Source organism: Lissotriton vulgaris, chromosome 6, assembly GCF_964263255.1.
Source record: "Lissotriton vulgaris chromosome 6, aLisVul1.2, whole genome shotgun sequence".
NCBI classification, from domain to species: domain Eukaryota; kingdom Metazoa; phylum Chordata; class Amphibia; order Caudata; family Salamandridae; genus Lissotriton; species Lissotriton vulgaris.
This window is the reverse complement of record NC_141694.1, coordinates 252,610,662-252,630,076: the sequence shown is the minus strand read 5'-3', so window position 1 is coordinate 252,630,076 and position 19,415 is coordinate 252,610,662. Positions and strand designations below refer to the sequence as shown.

The window sequence follows — 19,415 nt, the reverse complement described above, 5'->3', positions numbered from 1 at the left end:
ATATTGGGCCTGCAGCACTGATTGTGCCACCCACTTTAGTAGCACTTTAAACATCTATTGGGCCTATCACTGCAGCCGGTGTGCAGTTTTCAAACTGCCATTTCGACCTGGCAAAGTAAACCTTTTGTCAAGCCCAATATTTCCTTTTTAATGCATATAAGTCACACTTACGGTAGGCCAGAACAGCCCAGAGGGCAGGGCACAATGTATTTAAAAAGTAGGACATGTACTTTTAACTTTTACTTGACCAGGTAGTGAAAAACTCTTACATTCATCTTTCACTCCTGCAAGGTCTACCTCTCCATAGGGCAACATTGGAGTTGACGTATTACATTTTATAAATATATTTTATAATGGGAACAAATAACCAGTGTCTCTGGAATTGTAATGAAAAATCTTAACTTATAGTGTAGTCGGATTTTAAATTACAATCATGAAAATTAGACTTTTAGAAAGTTGGCATTTTCTTGCCTCAGCCATTTGGTGCATACAGCCTGTCTATGGGTCAAATGGACTTTGTGTATTCCTCCTACGTACCTACACATGATGGGGCGCTTAGGTGTGACTGGTTGAGCAATCACTGGCAGAATGAGCGGGAACAGCTAAGACCAGCCCAGCCTACACTTGAAAGGCTGGGACCGGTTTCTACACAAAGTGCTGCATACACCCTGTAGTCCGTCTGGAGCCAGGACCAGGAAGACAGGGCACCTGTGCACTTCAAAGGAATGCCTCTAGAAGCTTCTCCAGAATTCAAAGGCACAACTGGGTATACATACTGGATTTCAGACACCAACTTTTCAATACACTTCTGGACCTGTGGATACTCTGCCAGGCAGAAGGACTGCTGTGCTGCTGAAAGGACTGCCATTCTGCTGGACTGCTGCTTTGAAGGACCGCTATCTTATGCTGACCTGCTGCCTAGGTGAGAAGGACTGGACCAGCACCTCAATTCAAAGTCCTTCCATTCGGAGTCACAACTGCACCCAGAGTGTTCACAAAGTGCCTTGCAGTAGTAGCAGCACATCGCAGAAGACAACTGATCCATGTCTTCCCATATCTATACGGCTGGCTAATAAAAAGCCAAGTCATTCAATCAGTGTGTTCAACACACTCATCAAACCATTCAGACATTACACAACTTGGGGTTCACGATCAACGACACCAAGTCACAGCTCTAGCCCTCTCATATACACCAGTATCTGGGGGCCACAATAAACACCTCCACAGCTCTAGCATATCCCTGTTCAGCCAGGATAGCCAGCATACAAGCCTTAGCCCAAAATTTCAAAACCAAGACTCTCTCCCAACCAGAGTGTTCATGCAACTCATAGGCATGATGGCATCTTGCATTGTTATAGTACCATATGCAAGACTTCAAATGCGTCCATTACAGGAATGTCTAGCACATCAGTGGAATCAGGCTCAATGACAACTTACAGATCTGGTGTTGGTGGACAGCCGCACACATCACTCTCTGCAGTGGTGGAACACAAAAAACGTATCCAAAGGGCGGCCGTTAGTCGAACCTGTTCCACAGATAGTACTTACAACAGACGCATCACTCACAGGATGGGGAGCCCATCTCCTCAGACATGCAACTCGGGGCAGATGGACCACTCAACAAAGAGTGCTCCACATCAATCACCTAGAGCTACTAGCAATATTCCTAGCATTAAAATCTTTCCAAGTGCATGTACAAAACAAAGCGGTCTTGATCCGGACAGACAACATGACAGCCATGCACTATAAACAGAAACAAGGAGGCGCATATTCTCTGCAACTGTCCGAGCTTGCACAGAACATTTGGAGATGGGCCATACCACAAAATATATATCTACTGGCCGAACACCTTCCAAGAGTTCACAATCTGATTGCGGATCTGTTAAGTCGACAGACAACAGATTCACGAATGGGAATGAATATGCTACTTACCAGTATGCATCTGTTCTTGGCATGTAGGGCTGCTAACATTCACATCTAGTGCATAGATCGCCGCCTAGTGTTGGGTCCGGATGATTGCACCTTGTTGTCCTGGAAGAGTCTTCGAAGTATCACGAGATAGGTGGCTCCTCCCCTGGACTACAGTGCGCATGGGCATCGACTCCATCCCCAGATTGTTTTTAGCCATTTTGTTAGAGATGGAGTGAAATAGCGTAAATGATGTCCATGCTAATGAATGAATGCAAGAATGGTCTGCAGCCGCTATGGGTGCCGGGGAGGAGGGCGGGCGATGTGAATGTTAGCAGCCCTACATGCCAAGAACAGATGCATACTGGTAAGTAGCATATTCAGTTCGAGGCATGTGGGCTGCTAAATTCACATCTAGTGCATAGAATACATAGCAGTTCCTCCATTAACGGCGGCCGCCCGTGCCGGCTGCAGTAGTTTGAAAAAGAGATTTAAGAACAGCCTGTCCTACAGCAGCCTGCTGTTTAGAATGCACATCCACGCAATAATGTTTAGTAAACGTGTGTGGTGTAATCCATGTGGCTGCTCTACAAATATCCTCCAAAGGAATATTACCCAGGAAAGCCATGGAGGCCCCCAACTTGCGTGTTGAGTGGGCCCTGGGGACGACCGTTAAGGTGCGCTTAGCCTTATGGTAGCAAATCTGGATACACTTAACGATCCACCTGGCTATTCCAGCTTTGGAAATGGGGTTGTCTTTGTGCTGGGCTGAAAAGGCAACAAACAATTGTTGTGTTTTCCTAAAGTGTTTGGTCCGGTCAATGTAGTACATTAACGCTCGTTTGACATCAAGCGTGTGAAGCATTCTCTCTGCCACTGTTTCGGGGTTCTGAAAGAATGTGGGCAGTTCAATGGTCTGATTAACATGAAACCGTGACACCACTTTAGGGAGAAACTTAGGGTTAGTGCGCAGCACCACCCTATTAGGATGAATCTGAATGAATGGCTCTTGTACTGTGAGCGCCTGTAGCTCACTGACGCGCCGTAGAGACGTGATGGCAATGAGAAAGGCTACTTTCCACGTGAGGAATTGAATCTCACAGGAATGTAGGGGCTCAAACGGTGGTCCCATTAATCTGGTGAGGACCACATTGAGGTTCCACACAGGAGCTGGTGGGGTCCTGGGGGGAATGACTCGTTTTAGCCCTTCAAGGAAAGCTTTAATGGCAGGCACCCTAAAAACAGAGAGGTGCTGCCTGTTCTGGAGATAAGCCGCTATGGCGGATAAGTGTATCCGAATGGAAGCATACGCCAGATTACATTTGTAAAGATGTAACAAATAGCAGATGATATTAGGAATGGATGCATCTAGCGGGTTGATATGATGGTTTGGACAGTAAATGACAAACCTCTTCCATTTAGCTGCATAGCAAGCTCTGGTAGTGGGCCTTCTTGCCTCCCGGATAATGTCCATGCATTCCGGGGGCAAATCAAGGTAGCCAAACTCTAGGACTTCAGGAGCCAGATCGCCAGGTTGAGCTGTTGCGGATCCGGGTGCTGAATGTCGCCATGGTTCTGCGTCAAGAGCCTGGGTGTAAGGCGTAGTCTTTGATGCGGTACCACGGAGAGCTCCAGGAATGTGGTGTACCATGGTTGGCGTGCCCACGTTGGAGCAACCAGGATGAGTGTCATCGAGTGTTGCAGCAGCTTCCTTACCACCAGCGGTATGAGAGGTGCTGGGGGAAAAGCGTACGCAAATTTGCCTGACCAGTTCATCCATATCGCATTGCCCTGCGATTGAGGGTGTGGGAACCTGGCGGCGAAGCTTGGGCATTTTGCGTTCTCCCTTGTGGCAAACAGGTCTATCTCTGGATGACCCCACTGCTGGAAGTACGGGTGGAGTACTGATGGATGTATCTCCCACTCGTGCAGTTGGTGGCTGTACCTGCTGAGCAGATCGGCCATCTGATTGTCCTTGCCTGGGAGGTGTTCCGCCATGAGGAAGATGTTCCTCTGAATGGCCCACTTCCACATGCTCTGAGCCAGATGAGACAGCTGTGGAGAGTGTGTTCCTCCTTGCTTTTGGATAGAGTACATTGCCGTCATGTTGTCCGTCCGGATCAATACGACCTTGTTGCACAGATGTACTTTGAATGACTTCAGTGCCATGAAGATCACCATCAGCTCCAAGTAGTTGATGTGCATCCTCTTCTGTTGTGTCGACCATAGTCCCTGCACTGTGTAAAGGAGTACATGCGCTCCCCATCCCTGGAGAGACGCGTCCGTCGTCAGGATAATCTGTGGCACAGGCTCTTGGAACGGTCGGCCCTTGCAAAGGTTGTGTGGAGTCCACCAATGCAGAGAGTTGTATGCCCGACCGGTTACCAACACTAGGTCTTTCAACTGTCCCTGAGCCTGAGTCCACTGGTGTGCCAAGCACTCCTGGAGAGGACGCATATGTAACCTTGCGTGCGGGACTATGAAGATGCAGGAGGCCATCATGCCTATCAACTGCATAAAACACTCTCGCTGGGAGCGAGTGTTGCGGCCTGAACTTTTGAATGAGCGACTGGATACTGATGATCCTCGCTGGATTTGGCTGAGCTGTAGCAGTTAGAGTATTGATTGTTGCGCCCAAGTACTGCCTCACATGGGCAGGTTGAAGGTGCGACTTCGGATAGTTGAGCGAAAACACCAGACTGTGAAGAATGTGAATAGTGCTGGACATGTCCGCGGCGCACTGCCGAGCTGACTTGGCCTGAACCAGCCAGTCGTCTAGATAGGGGTAGACATGTATGTTCTGTCTCCTGAGGTGCGCCGCCACGGTCGCCAGACACTTTGTGAACACTCTGGGGGCAGTGGTCACTCCGAAGGGTAGTCCCTTGAACTGGTAATGCCTGTTTTGAATGGTGAACCTGAGGTACTTTCTGTGGGATGGATGGAGTGGTATGTGAAAGTAAGCGTCTTTGAGATCCAAGGTTGCGAGGAAGTCTCCCTCTTTTAACAGTGGAAGGACTTGCTGCAACGTCAACATGTGGAAGTGTTCTGAAAGAATATACATGTTGAGCGGGCGTAGGTCCAAGATGGGTCTGAGTGAGCCGTCCTTTTTTGGTATTAGGAAGTACAGGGAATAAACCCCTGTGCCCTGTTCTTCTACTGGCACGAGCTCTATGGCGCCTTTTTGCAGCATCGCAAGAACTTCCTGCTGCAATAAGTGCCAGTACTCTGCTGACATAGGACGGTGCCTTGGGGGAATGGTGGGTGGAGTGGACGTTAGCTCCAGACAATAACCGAACTGGATAAGTTTCCTTACCCACCTGTCCGTGGTGATGGATTTCCAGACAGGCAGGAACCATTGGAGTCTCCCCCCGACAGGTGTTAGATGGTCGGGGGGCAGTGACAGGGAGTCACTGTTTGTTGGCGGCAGAGGAGCGGGAATTGTTGTTGCCTCTGCCTCTGCCCTTGGTGTGGTTTCCTCTGTAACCACCCCTACTCTGTTTAGTGTATGAGGATTGCACACCACCCTTAGTAAATTGCGCCTGCTGTGCCACGTGTCCTCTGGTAACACCTCGATTGCCTGAGCGACGAAAAGTGCTTCCCCTAAACTGCTGAGACTGAAGTGCACCCATTGATTTCGCAGTCTCGGTGTCTTTCTTAATCTTTTCAAGTGTGGTGTCCACCTCTGGGCCAAATAGTCTGTCTGGATTAACAGGCTGATTGAGAATAGTTGTTTGTATCTCTGGCTTAAACCCTGAGATGCGGAGCCATGCTTGGCGTCTCAACATCACACTAGTGTTGATGGCTCTTGCTGCCGTATCCGCAACGTCCAGCGCGCACTTAATAGCAGCGTTGGAGATGAGCTTGCCCTCTTGGATGAGCATCTCCGCACCCTCTTTAAACTCATCAGGGAGGTGCTGTAGAAGCTGCTCTAATGCATCGTAGTGTGCCCTGTCATATCTGGCCAACAGAGCTTGTGTGTTCGAGATGTGCCATATGTTGGCTGCCTGTGCTGCCACCCTTTTCCCCGACGCCTCCAGCACTTTAGACTCTTTGTCCGGGGGAGGAGCTTCACCCGTTGACTGAGAGTTCGCCCTTTTGCGTGCATTAGAGACCACCAAAGAGTCCAGAGGCAACTGGCCCCGAATGAAAGTTGGGTCCCCAGGTGCCGGTCTGTACTTTTTCTCAATTCTAGGGTTCACCACTCTCGCCCTAGTAGTGTCTTTGAAAATGTCAGTGGCATGTTTCATCATTCCTTTAAGCATAGGAAGTGTTTTTACAGTCTTTTCGGCAGTAGAGAAAGTGTCGAATAGAAAGTCCACCTCTACCGGGTCAGCATGCATCTCTACATTGTGGTTCGCAGCTGCCCTTTCGATTAAGGCATTGAATGCTGTTGAATCTTCTGTTGGAGTAGTTTTAGGCCCATAGGCTTGCGGGTCAGATATAGGCTGGTGGTCCCCCTGATCCCCTGAGGGCAACCATGAGTCCTGTTGTTCATCAGGGTCAGTGTTCTCAGGGAAGGTATACTGTTCCTCCTGGTCGCCCTCGCCACCATCTGAACAAGTGGGTGACGGTGTTGGACTTCTGGTTGGTTGGTAAATAGGCTCCACCAGTTGAGGGGACCCCGGGAGTGGCTTCTTCTTTAGAGGGATTACAAACGGCTCCAGAGGCTGTGAAGTAATCTTTCTCTTCTTGAGGGTCAGTTTCCCAGTGTCAGCATCGATAAAGTGTTCCGACTCGTCATCCAACAAGGGCTGACGATCAGAACCGCCACTTGGTTGAGTATGCCTCCCTTCGACCGAGTCCTTGGGCACCGATCGAGGCGCAAAAGCCTTTGGCACCACCTTTGGTGGCAAGGTAAAGTGAAGCGGCATCGAGGCTTGCTTCTTCAGTACAACCGGAGTAGTCTCCGAGGGCGTCTTCGGGCCCAACGTGGATTCTTTGTCCCGAATCCGTTTGAGGGAGTCTTGTACCTGCTTCGTAAAAGAAGCGGACGGCTTCGTCGATCCGATTGTCGACTTTGATCCACCCCCTGGGGAAGACTGGAGCGTGGATGACACCTTTTTTGCCGTTGGAGCTGCCGATGCGCCGTCGGCCGAGCTCTCGCCACCGCCTACGGCTCCCTGCGTCGCTGTCGATGTCTTCTGATCGACCGACTTTCCTTTCGGTGCCGGGACACCTGGCTTCGGCACGGCGCCCCTCTTGGCCTCGCCGACCGGTTTGTCGGCCGACGCGGTGGGCTTGACTTTAGGCGGCACCGAGGCCTTCTTTGAGCTTGGCTGCTCAACCACTTTTGGTACCTTAGCCGCATCAACAGTCTTTTTTGGCCTTGAGGTATCCGAAGAAGATGGCGTCGATGACGTAGCAGACGTCTTCGGTGTCGATGGAGTGGCGTCCATCTTGGTTTTGGTCGAACCCGAAGGTTTCACTTTCGGTTTCGTTTTTGGTAATGGCGGCTCCGCAGAGGTGTCCATAGCCGGGCCGATAGGCGGGGCGGAGGATCGAGGCGTATGGTCGTGGGTAAAGCCTTGTGGCGATCCCGTGACCTGAGCCGTTGTAAAAGTTGGGACGGGGCATAGCTCATCCACCGAGCTATCTTCCATGGCCCCAAAAGGTTCTCCGTCGTCCCCTACCTCCTCGATGTCTTCCTCGAGGTCGTGGTCCTCGACCGCTTCTCCGTAGTCGGTCTCGACCTCCGCCGTTGCCGGCGAAATCTGCAGGTGAAGCTCCTGCTCATCTGCCGCGGGGTCGCCGAAGATGTCCGCTGGTGCCGGAGCCGATCGCTGGGCCTCAAGGCGCGCCACGCGCCGAAGCTTGATGGTCTTCTTTGACCGGAATCTCGAACAGGCCATACAGTTGGCCTCGTCATGGTCCGGCGACAGGCACTTGTTGCACACTGGGTGCACGTCGATGTGTGGGTACTTTGAACCACAGACGGGGCAGTACTTGAACGGACTCCGTTCCATCTTATCAACGTCGGGGTCTTGCTGCGTCGACAGGGCCTAGATGATCGAAGAGTCACCGACTCACACGAAATCCCACTCGAAGAGTAGGAATGAACACGAGACCGAACGCGAACAATACCGACGAGTGAGTACAGCCTTTTGGCCTTAATAAAGTTGTTTTATCGATTCCGAACAGGAGACGTCGAAATCACATCCGAACCCAATGGCGGAAAAAAACAATCTGGGGATGGAGTCGATGCCCATGCGCACTGTAGTCCAGGGGAGGAGCCACCTATCTCGTGATACTTTGAAGACTCTTCCAGGACAACAAGGTGCAATCCTCCGGACCCAACACTAGGCGGCGATCTATGCACTAGATGTGAATTTAGCAGCCCACATGCCTCGGAACCTACATCCACAAGTTCTTCTACCATTTTTTCACAAGTGGGGCCAACCAGACACAGATCTGTTCGCCACACACGACAACGCAAAATGCCTAACCTTCGCCGCCAGGTTTCCACACCCGTTGTCCAAGGGCAATGCGATATGGATGAACTGGTCAGGCAGATTTGCGTACGCTTTTCCGCCACTCCCTCTTATTCCACTAGTAGTACGCAAGCTCCGACAACAGTTTCTCAAACTAATATTAGTAGCCCCCAAATGGGCTTGCCAACCGTGGCTCACAACAGTGTTGGAACGCTCACTAGTTCCACACCAAAAACTGTGCCTTTCCCCATTCCTGCTAACAAAGAACCATGGAGAGATCAGACATCCAGATCCAGGTCAGCTGAATCTAGCTCCTGAAGTCCTTGAGTTCGGTTACCTTACCTACCACCAGACTGTATGAACATCATTAAAGAAGCCAGACTACCTACTACTAGAGCTTACTATGCTGCAAAATGGAAAAGATTTGCAATTTACTGCACCAATAATATTGATTCACTGGATGCTTCCATCCAAAATATCATTTGCTATTTACTGAATTTGCAAAGATGTAATTTTGCATACTCATCTATACGTTTACATCTAGCAGCACTCACCGCCTTCTTACAAAACATACAACACTTGTCAATATTTGTAGTCCCTGCAAATAAAGCCTTTATGGATTGTCTAAAAAGAATATTCCTCCCAGGTTACCACCCTCTCCACTGTGTAACCTAAATATTGTCCTTACCAGGCTCATGGTACCCCCATTTAAACCTTTATACAAAAGCGTACTAAAGTTCCTCACATTGAAAGTAGCTTTCCTTGTTGGCATTAACTCTCTTAGAAGAGTAAGCAAGATACAGGCTTTCACCATACAGGAACCATTCTTACAATTACATTGTAACAAAGTGGTCCTTAGAACAAACCCATTTTACCTTAATAAATGAGTGGAGTTACCAGTGTTTTTTCAAAACCCAGACTCCGTAGCAGAGAGAGCTCTACACACCTTAGATGTTAAAAGAGCCCTACTTTATTACCCTGTTAGAACCAAATACTTTCACTAAATGAAACAATTGTTTGTAGCTTTCTCACCACCGCATAAAGGGAATCCCATCTCTAAAGTTGGGATTGCAAGGTGGATCGTTATATGTATCCAAATATGCTACCAAAGAGCGAAACACACATTAACAGTTCCTCCTAGAGCGCACTCCACACGCAAACTAGGAGCCTTTATGGCTTTCTTAGGGAACATTTCCCTAGAAGACATCTGTAGAGCAGCAACATAGGCTACAACACACACCTTCACTAAACACTATTGTGTTGACGTGCAAGCCAAGCAGCATGCTGCTGTAGGCCAAGCTGATCTTAAAACTCTTTTTCAAACTACTGCAACCGATACAGATGACCACCACTAGGGGAGATACTGCTGTATAGTCTATGCTAAGTGTGAGATCTGCAGCTCATATGTCTTGAACGGAAAATGCTACTTACCAGTATGTATCTGTTCTTGGCATGTAGAGCTGTAGATTCTCACACGCCCATTTGCCTCCCCGGGACCTGTATCTGTTCCAGTTCTATCTTAATTAGATATACACACATGGACATCTTTTCTTCTATCTACTAACTCCATAATTTCCCATCATGGCAAAAAACTAAGGATGGAGTTGATGCCCATGCGCACTATTGTCCAAGGGAGGAGTCACCTAGCTTGTGACTACAAAGACTTCTTCCAAGACAACAACAACATCCAAGCATCCGAGCCCAACACCAGATGGCGATCTAATGCTATGTGTGAGAATCTGCAGCTCTACATGCCAAGAACAGATGCATACTGGTAAGTAGCATTTTCCTTTCTTAATATTATTAGTGTTTCGCATGAAGCAAATGTGCTTGAAGAAACTGGTAGGTAGGAAGCAGTTGGTCCATGTTTAAGTGTAATTGGGGGGACTTTTCAAAGGTTGGAGACTGATTTGGTGATACTGGTTTAAGCATGGTGAAAAAAATTACCACACTAATCATAGTTCTCTTCTGCAGGATAGGTTTATTTCTTATTCTTTAGTTACTTGTGGGAATGTGCTGCAGAGGAGAAGATAATAGTAAGGCTAAAATAGTAGAAATGACAAAGGGTAAGAAGAAAAAGAAATGAATATGAATGGAAGATGTCAAGACTGAAGCATTCCATGAATTGTGTGCAAGGAGAATTTACGTAGTATGCAAATTATGAAATGGTTTTGTGATTGTAGGAAGAAGGCTTTCTTTATAGTGCACCTAAACGAGGTACACTGTGCAGAGAATCCAGACAATCCCTACTGCTTTACAGAGGCCCACGTAACAAACCCAAATGTTCTCTTTTGCAGTAGTGTGGGTGAGCCATTTAATCTTATTCAGGGGGTAGGTAGTGCTAAGCATTTGTCACACTAACAGAGTCAATAAATGAGATGCACACTCGAATAAATCTGAGACCAATTTAGAAAAAATACATTTTTTATATAAATTTCAACACCAAGAACGTCAGGATCTAGTAAGTTTTTTCCAAAATATTGATTTTTACAGATAAAAATAAAATGTTCCCTTAAATCAGTCTTTACTAGGCAATTCTTTCCTATTGGGAAAAAGGTATATACTTCATATAGCTACTTGCAATAGGTTTGCAGGGGGGCCCCTTCAGGACTTAAAGGTGGTAAGGGGACAAGGTACGAACCACCAGCAGTTAGTCTTTACCTGCCCTGGAGTATCACAGTGCAAATGTGGTGGTCTGGTTGTGAGCTTTGTGCGCCACACATCAAAGGAGAAAGGGGGCCACCTAGAAACAGGCTGCAGTGGGTGATGAGGCCGGGAGCTCCCAACAGGGAAGGGGGGGGGGGGGGGGGGAGATTGGGAGGGTGCTGTTCCTGAGAGCAAGGAAGCACAGTCAGTTCTCAGAAACCTGGGCTGGCGCGCTCGGGTTCAGAGTGGGTAGGTCGGCTGGGCTTGTGAGTCACAGGCACACACAGTTGTCGGGGTCTTTGCTCATTGAGGGGACAAAAACAGGACAGCTGGACCACTCTCAAAGTGGGTCTCTGCAGTGCTGACGTCCCTCAACGACTGCTTGGTCTTGGAGTCCTGACTGGATTCAAACGGGCTTTGGTGCTGCAAGTGGTCCGGCACCCTGGGTATTGCTGCTGCGCAGCTCCGGTTGGTCTTGGTGTCTTATCAGTTGGTGGGGAGATGGATCAGATCTCTTCTTGGGTGGCTGCTGCATGGTGAGACTGGGGAGCGGCAGAACAGTGGACGGGACTTTGCTGTATGGTGCCTGCAAGCTGCAGCGGAGTAGCTCCTCTACTCCAAGGTAGATTGCTGGCAATTTGCGAAGTGATGGGAGCCCACCAGGGTTCTTGGCAGATGCACAGTGGCATGACAAGTCGGTTTGTGACTATTGTTGGAACAGGTGCAGGTAGGAAGGGTTTGGAGACAAAAAGTCAGCAGCTGGTACTCATGTTCTTGCTTTCTTCACTAGTCATTGTCCTCTTCTTGTGTCCGTCAAAACTGAGTTGCTGGTGTCAGTGGTGTCACCTGAGTACTCAATTTAAGGGTGCTAAGGGGAGTGTAAGGTAGTAGCCAATGGACTATTTACCTTTGGGGTGACTACACCACATATATGACCATTTCCTGTGGGAGTGGGCATAACCCTGATCCAATGCCGATTACTAGCCATCCTGCTTGGAGGAGGTGACAACACCTCCACCTGGAGCAGGCATTGTTTCTGACCACAGAGAGCGTGGGCTCTCACCTGCAGGGTGTCACAAATCTGTCTGTAATGGCAGGCTGGTCTACACCAATCAGCCAATACATTAGAAGTTGGTAGGTTTTCAGAGGGTACATCTAGGTGTCCTCTTAGTGTCTGTCATAATAAATCCACTAATGGCATCGTATGGGGTTATTAAGACAAGATGTTTGATACCAAACACCGTAAGCTTCAGTGAAGCCATCATGTAGCTGGGAAACCTGTAATGACCAGAACCCAGTAAATGTTCTCAAGATGGCTTTCCTTTCACTTGCATTATCTAGTAATTGGACTAGACAGAACCAGGGCATATCGGCTCAAGCAGATATGTCCCCATATGTAATACAATGCACCCTTTCTTAGGGCTGTAAGGCCTGCTGAAGTGGTGACTTACAAATATTTCGTGCAGTGTCTGGCGGTGCCTTGGCATGTTTTCACTTTTGTCTGCACCATTTCATAGAGCCTGCAATGGCAGTCTGAATGAGTTTGGTGGTGGGCCCCTTAGGGTGGCACAATACATGCTGCAGTTATTAGGGACCCTCTTTAGTAGCCATGCCCCAGGTACCACTAAGTAACTTAGGACTTACAGGGATGCTAAAGGTCTTGCGAATTTTGAAACTATTGCAGTTACCTTGTTTTGGGAAAGAACACTGGCATTGGGTCCCTGGTTAGCAAATACTCACTGCACTTCAGTCAAAGTTGCATCATACACCAGGCCAAAAATGGGGGCGATCATGTGAAAACAGGACACTATCCTACAATGATAATTTATCATCAGAGGGAAGTTGGGGAAGCAGATTCCAAAAATGAATAATTCTGCAATTTAACTAATACTGGAGAGATGCAAAAGCAAAATTTTACCGTGTTCAATACAATGAATTCCTGAACCATGAAAACACAGGAGAAAAGCAAAAAAAAAATCTAACAGAATCATCACAAGCAAGCTGTGCAGAAGACCTAAATAACGTGGATAGTGCACAGATTTATTCTTAGATGATCAACTTCCAATGAGGTTAGGTTACAACATATTTAAACCAATATAGTTCTGAGATTGTGTATCCATTTGTGAAACATTTGAGAGTGTTCCAGACTTAGGTTTAAGAATTTAGAACAATGACACTACATAGGTATAAAAAAATGGAAGCAAGAGATCCAACAATAAGAATTCAGTGTAATTATTAATAGAATTAACTGCTTTTTATCAAATCTAAGGAATATGCTACTTACCAGTATGCATCTGTTCTTGGCATGTAGGGCTGCTGACATTCATATCTGTGCATAGATCGCGCCTAGAGTTGGGTCCGGATGATTGCACATTGTTGTCCTGGAAGAGTCTTCGAAGTATCACGAGATAGGTGGCTCCTCCCCTGGACTACAGTGCGCATGGGCATCCTCTCCATCCTCAGATTGTTTTTCGCCATTGTGGCAGAGATGGAGTATGATACAGTAAGTGATGTCCATGCTAAAAAGTAATAGTGAATTCTACAGCTGCGACAGGCACCGGGGAGGAGGGTGGGCGATATGAATGTCAGCAGCCCTACATGCCAAGAACATATGCATACTGGTAAGTAGCATATTCCGTTCGAGGCATGTGGGCTGCTGAATTCATATCTGTGCATAGAATGTATAGCAGTCTCTCCCCTAGCGGTGGTTGACCGTGCCAGCTGCAGCAGTCTGAAAAAGAGTTTTGAGAACAGCCTGTCCAACAGCTGCTTGGAGTGTACATCTACGCAGTAGTGTTTGGTAAATGTATGTATGGTAGTCCATGTGGCTGCTCTACATATTTCCTCTAGAGGAATGTTTCCTAGGAAAGCCATGGATGCCCCCATTTTGCGTGTGGAATGCGCTCTTGGGGGAACTGTTAAAGTGCGTTTAGCTTTAATGTAACATATTTGGTTGCACTTAACTATCCATCTAGCTAAACCATTTTTGGAAATAGGGTTGCCTTTGTGCTGTGGTGAAAAGGGTTGCCTTTGTGCTGTGGTGAAAAGGCAACAAACTGTTTTGTCTTCCTGAAATCTTTTGTCCTGTCTATGTAATATAGGAGAGCCCTCTTAACATCTAGTATGTGTAGAGCCCTTTCAGGAACTGACTGGATTTGGGAAGAACACTGGCAGTTCTATTGTTTGATTGATGTGGAAGTGGGATACCACTTTGGGCATGAATTTAGGGTTTGTCCTAAGCACGACCCTATTTGCGTGAATTTGAATGAATGGCTCTTGAATAGTTAGGGCTTGCAGCTCGCTAACTCTTCTAAGCGAAGTAATCGCTACGAGAAAAGCCACCTTCCATGTTAAAAATTGTATTTCACATGAGTGTAAAGGCTCAAAAGGTGGTCCCATTAGTCTGGTTAAAACAACGTTTAGGTTCCAGACAGGTGAAGGTGGGTGTCTTGGGGGGGGGGTCACTCGTTTGAGCCCCTCCACGAATGCTTTAATTGCAGGCACTCTGAATAGCGAAAGGTGCTGCCTGTTCTGAAGGTAAGCTGCTATGGCAGCTAAGTGTATCCTTATGGATGTATAGGCTAGATTGCAGCGGTGTAGGTGCAAAAGATAGCATATGATATTTTGAATTGACGCGTCTAGTGGGTTTATGTCGTTGTTGTTACAATAAATGACAAAACGTTTCCACTTTGCTGCATGGCATGCGCTTGTTGTAGGTTTTCTTGCCTCCTTGATAATGTTCATGCAGTCAGGAGGTAAGTTTAGGTAGCCAAACTCTAGGACTTCAGGAGCCAGATTGCAAGGTTCAGCTGCTGCAGACCTGGGTGCTGAATGCCTCCATGGCTCTGCGTTAAGAGACTGGGTGTTGGTTGTAGTCTTTGATGAGGCACCACGGAAAGTTCTAGGAACGTGGTGTACCACGGTTGCCTCGCCCATGTTGGAGCAACCAGGATTAGCGTCATTGAATGCTGGGGCAGTTTGCATGCCACTAGCGGTATCAACAGTGCTGGTGGAAAAGCGTAGGCAAATTTGCCTGACCAGTTCATCCATATTGCATTGCCCTGAGAATGCAGGTGTGGGAACCTTGCGGCGAAGTACTGGCATTTTGCGTTTTCTTTTGTGGCGAACAGGTCTATCTCTGGTTGTCCCCACTGTTGGAAGTATGGTTGTAGCACTGTGGGATGAATCTCCAACTCGTGCACTTGTTGGCTGTGTCTGCTGAGCAGATCCGCTATTTGATTGTCCTTGCCTGGGAGGTGTTCCGCCATGGGAAAAATGTTTCTCTGAATGGCCCACTTCCACACGCTCCGAGCTAGATGTGACAGCTGTGGAGAGTGTGTTCCTCCCTGTTTCTGTAGGTAGTACATCGCAGTCATGTTGTCCATCCGGATCAACACGGTTTTGTTGCACAGATGTACTTTGAAAGCTTTCATTGCTGTAAAAATTGCCATCAGCTCCAGTAGGTTGATGTGCATTTTCTTCTGCTGCGTGGACCATAAGCCCTGCACCGTGTGGTGGAGGACATGGGCTCCCCACCCTATCAGGGATGCGTCCGTCGTCAACACTATTTGTGGTACAGGCTCTTGGAACAGTTGTCCCTTGCAAAGGTTTTGTGGATTCCACCAATGCAGAGAGTTGTATGCACGACTGGTCACCAACACAGTCTTGCTGTACAAGTATTTTTGGAATGCTTTGAGGGCTAGGAATATCGCTAGCAACTCTAGTTGGTTGATATGCAGTTTCTTTTGTTTGGTTGTCCAGAACCCCTGTAATGTGTAGTGAAGGAGGTGGGCTCCCCAGCCTGTCAGTGATGCGTCCGCTGTTAGTACTAGTTGTGGCACCGGCTCTTGGAACAGTCGCCCCTTGGAAAGGTTTTGTGGGTTCCACCACTGCAGAGAGTTGTGAGCGCGACTGTCTACCAACACTAGGTCGTTTAATTGTCCTTGAGCCTGGTTCCACTGCCGTGCTAGGCACTCCTGCAGCGGACGCATGTGAAGTCTTGCGTGAGGGACTATGAAAATGCATGAGGCCATCATGCCTATCAGTTGCATAAACACTCGGGCTGGGAGCGAGTGTTGGGGCCTGAACTTTTGGATCAGCTTCTGAATGCTGTTTATTCTGGCAGAATTTGGCTGTGCTTTTGCTGCCAGAGTGTCTATTGTCGCTCCCAGGTACTGCTGTACGTGGGCAGGCCGGTAGATGGGACTTGTTGTAGTTCAGCGAGAAACCTAAACTGTGCAGGAGGTGAATAGTGCGTGACATGTGGCTGGCACATTGCTTGGCTGACTGTGCTTGTATTAATTAGCCAGTCGTCCAGATATGGATAGACATGAATATGCGGTCTTCTTAGATGTGCAGCTACTGTCGCTAGGCACTTGGTGAACACCCTTGGGGCTGTTGTTACCCCAAAAGGAAGGACTTTGAATTGGTAGTGCTGATTTTGTATTGTAAACCCGAGATATTTCCTGTGTGCCGGGGTTATCGGTATATGGAAATATAAGTCTTTGAGGTCTAGTGTTGCGAGGAAGTCTACTTGACGCAACTGTGGTAATACCTGCTGTAGAGTGTTCATGTGGAAATGCTCAGATAAGATGTATTGGTTTAGGGGCCTGAGGTCCAAAATTGGTCTGAGAGACCCGTCCTTTTTCGGGATTAGGAAGTACAGAGAGTACACCCCTGTACCCTGGTGTTGTAAGGGTACTAGTTCTATGGCCCCTTTTTGTAGCATGCTGAGGACTTCTTGCTGCAATAAGTGTAGGTGTTCTGCGAACATAGGACGGTGTCTTGGGGGTATGTTGGGTGGTGTGGAGATTAATTCTAGGCAATAGCCATGCTGTATAATTTGCCTCACCCACCTGTCTGTAGTTATCTTTTCCTAGACTGGCAGGAACTGCTGTAATCTTCCCCTGACCGGTGTTACATGGTCTGGGGGTAGTGACAAGAAGTCACTGTTTGGTATTGGTAGAGGATCTGGTGTTGTTATTCCCTTGCCTCTACCCTTGGTGTTATTGCCACGGTATCCACCTCTACTGTTTTTGTTGTAGGTGTTTTGCGTGTTGCCTTTGTTGTATGAGGTTTGCTGAGTTGAGCCTCCTCTTGCAGCTCCTCTGTTGCTGGAGCGACGAAAGGAGCCGCCTCTGTATTGTTGGGACTGCAAGGCTCCCATAGACTTGGCTGTTTCTGTATCCTTCTTCATTTTGTCTAATATTGTGTCCACATCAGGACCAAATAAAAAATCAGGGTTTACAGGTTGATTGAGTAAAGTGCTCTGAACCTCATTTTTAAACCCAGAGATGCGGAGCCACGCATGTCTTCTGAGCATGACACTGGTATTGATAGCCCTGGCTGCTGTTTCTGCCGCATCTAAGGCACATTTGATGGAGGCGTTAGATATTAGCTTTCCCTCTTGTATTTGGAACTCTGCATGTTCCTTATAAAGGTCAGGTGGATGCTGGAGAATTTGCTCTAGTGTGTCATAGTGTGCCCTGTCATACCTTGCTAACAGGGCTTGTGTGTTTGAAATTCTCCATATGTTAGCTGCTTGAGCAGCTACCCTTTTGCCTGAAGCCTCCAGAATCTTAGACTCCTTGTCTGGAGGCGGAGCCTCGCCAGAAGTTTGCAAATTAGCACGTTTACGTGCAATGGATACTACCAAAGAGTCTAAAGGCAGCTGTCCCTTAATGTATGTAGGGTCCACTGGTGCTGGCCTATATTTTCTCTCTATTCTGGGGTTAATGACCCGTGCCCTGGTTGTTTCTTTAAATATGTCCCCTGCATGTTTAAGCACCCCTTTTAACATTGGCAATGTTTTGACTGTTTTCTCCGAAGTGTTGAAAGTGTCAAAGAGGAAGTCTTCGTCAATGGGATCTGCATGCATCTCCACATGGTGATTGTATGCTGCTCTTTCTATCAATGCATTGAAAGCAGCTGTGTCCTTTGTAAGCGAAGTCTTAACAGGGAATGCAGTATTGTCTGGAATTGGCTGGGAGTCTCCAGGATCTACAGGGTCAGACCATGGTTGATTTTGGATGTCCTGGTCATTGTCCACCGGATAATTGTACTGTTCATTATCCTCATACTCCCATACTCATCTGTGCGTGTGGGAGAATAGTCTCTTGCACATATGGTCTGATAGGCTCAAATAGAATTGGAGATGTAGAAGTGTCTCTTTTCTTTTTGAGTGGTATCTTATAGGACTCAGAGTAAGTGTCTGGTCTGATTTTCCTTTTTAATAGTGTAACTTTGCCAGTATCGGGGTCAAAATACAGTTTTGACTGTTCATCTGTTGAGGGCTAATGCTCTTCAGGTGTTTTAGCTCTTTCCCCTGATATCGCCTTTTTTGTTTGTGTAGGTTCGATTCCGGTTGTAGGTTCGACCGCTCTTGGCTTCACGTGTGTAGGAAGTTCGAATTTTATTGGTGCGAGAGACTTCTGTGTTTCAACAGTCTTTTTAGTCTGTATGAACTTTTTTTGAGCCGTAATTGTTATCGATCCAACTGTTCTCGTTTGTTCGATAACCACTTTTTGGCCTTGTGTCGTCTTCGGAGGTTGCTGCTTAGGAGCGATGTTTTGCAGACTCGGCTCGACAGACCCCTTCGGTTCGATCCTTGCCTTCAGCTCGAATGTGCACCCGCTTTGGCTTGTCTACTTTCTGTTTCGTTTCGACAACCGCCTTTTGTCCGAGTGCCTTGTTTGTGTTGCTTGGTGTCGACATCGATCTCGTCGGTACGACGGCCTTTAGCTTAAACGTGGACATGGGTGTACTGGCTCTCGGCTCGACAACCCTTGTATGCGACCCAGCCGGGACGACGACTTTTCTTTTTGGTCGGCTCCGATGGATCCACACTTCTCGGTCCGAAGACTGAAGTCAATTAGTTTTGGTTTTTGTTTTGGTTCCATCACTTTCGGTTTCGATTTTACCAAGGTTTGGTAATGTTGCGTCGATGGCTCTTGTGTTATATTCTTAGCCGGACTTAATTGCGGGGCTATAGAATCGATGTTATGATCTTGGCTAAGGCCTTCCGGTGATGCCTCCACCTGAGCCTCCGGAAGCGTACCAGTAAATGTATTGGGCTCCGTACTCACGGTTGGCCCAGTGTCCTCGCCAGAGTCGTCCTCGACGGCTCCGATGCCTGGAACGTCGTCCCCTACCTCGACGATGTCTTCTTCGTCGTCTATGTAGTAGTTGGAGTCATATTCTGACCCCTGCTCCGACTGCTGATCTGAGTCTTCAGCTTCGACGACCTCTTCGTCGTCCTCAGATATTTTCCGGCTCAGGCGCTGACTTCTGCATCGTCTGCCTCGCTGCTCGTCGAACCCGAAGTGTCTTTTTCGATCGAAATTGAGCACAAGCTAAGCAGTCGGCTTCATTGTGTTCTGGAGATAAACACTTGTTACACACCGGGTGTTTATCTATGTGTGGGTATTTAGAGTT

At 47.8% G+C, this 19,415-nt stretch overlaps 1 protein-coding gene across 2 annotated transcripts in view; it reads right to left on the bottom strand.

Annotated features, from left to right (window-relative positions):
* Positions 1-19,415, bottom strand: part of PUM2 (pumilio RNA binding family member 2) — a 755,055-nt gene that overhangs the window by 87,629 nt on the left and 648,011 nt on the right. The window lies entirely within an intron of this gene.